Below are 5509 nucleotides of genomic sequence, written 5' to 3'. Positions count from 1 at the left end.
TTTTAAAAGTTTTCTAATGACGTGACGTCACCAGGGCCGCAGACGTGCGCGAGCGTGTGCGTGTGCGTGTGCGCGAGCGTGTGCGTGACGACTCATGAACGAGCAGATTCTCCCTCGTGTGATTTAGCGGCTGAAGTCTGAGCAAAACAAATGAACTGGACTAAAAACAAGGATAAACGACAACTAACAAACATCTCAAGTAAGTTTATGTTTCTCTAAGTCTTTAGCCAAAAACTAAATACGTTTGTATGATGAATATAACATGTGTTTATAGCATTGGATTATGGTTAATAAGAAACAACTAGTCTACATGTTATTAAACTCATTTCTGAAAATTAAATAATGGCACTAATAACCTGTAACTGTTTTATTAATTAAAAAAATACTAGCAGCATTTAATGTACTTATGTACATGTACATTATTTGTGTAAGTAGAATGAAACACAAAAAAATGCATGATTTCTGCATCTGTCCTGGATCCAGTACAGTACAGTACAGTACAGCACAGTACAGTACAGTACAGTACAGTACAGTACAGTACAGTACAGTACAGTACAGTACAGTACAGTACAGTACAGCACAGTACAGTACAGTACAGGACAGATAAATGCTATATAAAAAACAATATCTCACATTTTACCAATGAAAATGTAATATAAAACACTTTTGCAGTGCTCATTCTTTGTATTTCAGCCAAACAATTCTAGTTGTGATGTTATACTAGCAAATACAGTGAAGTAACAACTCGATTTGTATCAATTCTATCACAATATCAAGACTTCCAGCACTTACGAAACTTCCCAGAAAAGTGACCGAGCGGAAGTTCATGAGCGCGGCTACGTACGTCCGAAGGGCCGCTAAGCGCCCGGTTGTTCCAAGAGCGGCTAAACTCGCTTTTTAAGCCCCGCACTGACAAACTAACCCCCAAAGTCATCGTAGCAGAGCAGCTTATTCGCCTGAAATGGCCTTAAAAAAACATTTTGTATTTAAAGAACGATGATATTAAGAGATTTGATTTACAGCGTAATGGCGTCCGCTCGGCTCTGAGGCTTCGTCGGCCGCCGTGCGCTCACGCTGCTTTCACCCACTTGGGCCGTGGGAGCAGAGATACAGATGACGCGTCATACGGGCACTTTGGGCCGTTATGGCGGACGAAACTGGAGTCATGCGCCACTGAGCACCTCTATGTAAAGAGACAGGAGCTGGGACAGCAGGCCTCTTCCATGTATATATTTCTATGGTTAGCATGTTAGCGTGTTAGCGTTTTAGCATGTTAGCGTTTTAGCATGTTAGCGTTTTAGCATGTTAGCGTGTTTTCTGCTGGTTCTTCAGGAAATATCTGCACTTTTCTTAAAGGAAGAGTCTCCTCATGTATTGTGACAGTTTCCAGCCTAAATAAATCAAACTTCAAAATATACTTTTGTGACCGGCCTCAGACCTGGTTTGAATGAAGCCAAAGAGAAGACTTCAGACAGTCCTTTTACTGTAGACAGCCTCAGCCGGTGCAGGTGAGGACATTTATGAGCAGTATTTTGTTTATTCTGTGTTTCAGATTATCTTTGTTCGTTCCTCCTGGAGCTTCAGGTCCGTTTCTATGACGACGTCCTGAAGCTCCAGGAGAAACGTCCAGAACATGGAAGCTGACCTGCTGGATGAAGCTCCACAGCCTGGAGTTCAGGTCCTGGAGCGTGGATTTGTGTTGGCTCATGTCCAGACTGAGGTCCAGGGACTCCATCCGGGTCGGGACCAGGCCGGGCCCTCGGACTCTACTCGGCCACATGGCTCCGCCCCCTGCTCTGAAAGAAGCATTTACACCACGACTCAGTCACTTCACTGAGAGGAACCCGAGAACCTCAGGAGCTCACAAGACTCCAATCAAGTTCAGTCGTTTTAACTTTCAGATAAAATAATATTGTTTTTCTTTTTCTAGAGGACGAATAAAAAGAACAGGAAACAGAACTTTAAAAGGTCAGACAATAAATCTCTGTGATCAGTCGTTGAAATAATATTCATATAACACTTCCTTCCTTCACTGAGTCACTGAAGCTTATTGACTTACTCTTTACACACTGACCCCTACAGGCCAAAGCTGAAACTGCACTGACAGTAATTCTCCCCAGACCAAACAGCCTGGAGGTCTGGAGTTTGAGAAGGCCTGGCTCAGAGACAAACGAGCTTCATGTGGAGCTGTAATGACCCGGCTCTACAGTGACACCAACAGGCCAGAGGGTGAAGTGCAGCCTCCTTCTTCAGTCAGTTTGTTCTGAAGTGATGCAGCCTGAGGACGTCTCCACAGAGCAGGGGGAGGCAGGTTCTCTTAACGGAGGCCAGTTCTTTTAATGGTAAAAAGACCCAGGGCCAAAGTAAAGCACTACACTGGAAATATGACCTTCTTAAATGAGATAAATGACTTAAAATTGCTTGAAAAAGGTTCTTAATGTTGAATTTGAGTCTGTTTGGACTAATCTAAGATAAAGATACAAATGATGCCAATGGAACAAACATAAAACCCACTTTTAAATCAGACAAATGAAGTTTTACTTTTAAAACATTTGTTTTTCACTTGAAATTATACAATATAATCTGAGTTAAGAGAATAATGACTTGTTCCATAGATACAGACGCATCTCGTCATAGAAGGGGGCGTGGCCTCGCCGAGGGGGGAAATAGAATCTTTTGGGAAACACAATTTTTCCCTCTTTTTAGCCATTTTCTGGTGGAATATGAACTTATTTATCACATACAAATAAAGTCAAGTGTAAATCAGGCCCAAATGGATACTTTCTCACAGCAGATTGTTCAGTAGAAGTGAAAAAACGGCAGTTGTAGCTAGCGCTAGCTAACCGTTAGCATTAGCCCGATGCTAACATGTAGCATTATGTTAGCATTCTCCATTTTTTTATGTATTTATGGGCTGTTGAACCGCTTTGCTCCTCTCCATGTCTTTGTATCTTTATTTAGTAGAAACTATATTCATAATTCAGCATTTGTTAAAGTAGTTTTTGAATAATTAGAGAAAGTGTAGATTTTTTTAAATTGTTTTCCCCCTTAACTGTTTTCAAACATGACCATATATGGATGATTCCAGAGATGCCGTCTGTCTACTCATACTTTAGCTTGAATTTCTTAAAGCAGTACTAAGTAACTCTTCCCCCTAGAGGCCATAAGCGCAACTGCAGGTGTAGTAGCAAGTTACGATTTTTTTTACTTATTAATTGTCTTGGAGAGTAAATACTACGCTGACAGGAAAGGCGAAGGGAGAGAGGGATACTGTTCATCCAGTTTTTTTTCACTCAAACTTTGCTGTAAATACTGTTTAAAGTGACGTTAGCCCGCAGTTAGCTTTGCCTGTTAGCATGCTAGCTTCTTCTTCGTGATTCCATTAGTGTGTATTGCTTTCTCCGCACCGGTGGCAGCCAAGCCAAACATGGTTTTCTGTCCAGAGACACCAGGGGGCGATGAAAGACCCTCCAATCATCCCATAAACACTTGTATCACCCCCACAGGGACGACGGGGAGGGTTTATTAAGGTAAACACGTTACTTAGTACTGCTTTAATTCATGTAGGTTTCTGTCATTTCTTCCTTAAAATTATGATTATTTTTCTAGTGCACTTTTACAAATGCCAGAGTTGTGCATGACATGACCTCATTGGATGTATTAACAGTATTTCTCCCATTTAACCCTAAAAATGTTCAAGTACTTTCTGATTTGTGTCATAATGTTTCTCGGTGTTTCTGATTGGACGGACAGGCTTCATGTTTCCTCCTCTGCTCTGATTGGACGGACCGGCTTCATGTTTCCTCCTCTGCTCTGATTGGACGGACAGGCTTCATGTTTCCTCCTGTGCTCTGATTGGACGGACAGGCTTCATGTTTCCTCCTCTGCTCTGATTGGACGGACAGGCTTCATGTTTCCTCCTGTGCTCTGATTGGACGGACAGGCTTCATGTTTCCTCCTCTGCTCTGATTGGACGGGCAGGCTTCATGTTTCCTCCTCTGCTCTGATTGGACGGACAGGCTTGATGTTTCCTCCTCTGCTCTGATTGGACGGACAGGCTTCATGTTTCCTCCTCTGCTCTGATTGGACGGACAGGCTTGATGTTTCCTCCTCTGCTCTGATTGGACGGACCGGCTTCATGTTTCCTCCTGTGCTCTGATTGGACGGGCAGGCTTGATGTTTCCTCCTCTGCTCTGATTGGACGGACAGGCTTGATGTTTCCTCCTCTGCTCTGATTGGACGGACAGGCTTGATGTTTCCTCCTCTGCTCTGATTGGACGGACAGGCTTGATGTTTCCTCCTGTGCTCTGATTGGACGGACCGGCTTGATGTTTCCTCCTCTGCTCTGATTGGACGGGCAGGCTTCATGTTTCCTCCTCTGCTCTGATTGGACGGGCAGGCTTGATGTTTCCTCCTCTGCTCTGATTGGACGGACAGGCTTCATGTTTCCTCCTCTGCTCTGATTGGACGGACAGGCTTGATGTTTCCTCCTCTGCTCTGATTGGACGGACCGGCTTGATGTTTCCTCCTCTGCTCTGATTGGACGGACCGGCGCTCCCACAGAGCAGAAGTATGTGTGTGATTTGCGGTCTGCAGTTCTTCGTAAGTTGTTGTGAACGCGCTTTGGCTCGAGGCCTCGGAGCTTCTGCCAGAGCCAAATGCAAATCAGGCTCGAGTTCCAACGGCCGGATCGTAAATCTGTCCCGTCACGTCGGAGTCGAGAGAAGAGATAAAGATCAGGACGTTCTTCACACAAAACCAATGAAGCAGGTCTGTGTGAACGCCTCAGTGTGAGCTTTAACCTCTTACATGCACCTGTCCTTCAGCCCGGCCTTACCCAAATCTAAAAGCTTGCAAAAACCAGGAGGAAAATGCAACAACGAATGAACAAAAAAGTGACTCGAAAGAGAGAAAAAATGCAGCAAAAACATCTGCTTGGACGAGAACAATGGGTTTGTAGGTCTTAGCTTTCAAATGTAAGCTGCAAGAAGCTTTTATAGATTTGGGTAAAGTCGAACTGGAGAAAATGGTCTCTTATTTCCATCATAATGTTTCTCAAATTCATCTTCAGTCGATCTTAGTGTGTCCATGGAGCGTCTCAGAGGCCTCCCTCACAGTCACAGGGGTCACTAAAGGTGTTAACCTCCCTCACAGTCACGGTGTCACTAAAGGTGTTAACCTCCCTCTCAGTCACGGGGTCACTAAAGGTGTTAACCTCCCTCACAGTCACGGGGTCACTAAAGGTGTTAACCTCCCTCACAGTCACAGTGTCACTAAAGGTGTTAACCTCCCTCACAGTCACGGGGTCACTAAAGGTGTTAACCTCCCTCACAGTCACAGGGGTCACTAAAGGTGTTAACCTCCCTCACAGTCACGGGGTCACTAAAGGTGTTAACCTCCCTCACAGTCACAGGGGTCACTAAAGGTGTTAACCTCCCTCACAGTCACTAAAGGTGTTAACCTCCCTCACAGTCACAGGGGTCACTAAAGGTGTTAACCTCCCTCACAG

Source organism: Gobius niger, assembly GCF_951799975.1.
Source record: "Gobius niger genome assembly, contig: SUPER_10_unloc_2, whole genome shotgun sequence".
NCBI classification, from domain to species: Eukaryota; Metazoa; Chordata; class Actinopteri; order Gobiiformes; family Gobiidae; genus Gobius; species Gobius niger.
The sequence above is the reverse complement of the archived record's forward strand: the minus strand, read 5'-3'. Positions refer to the sequence as shown.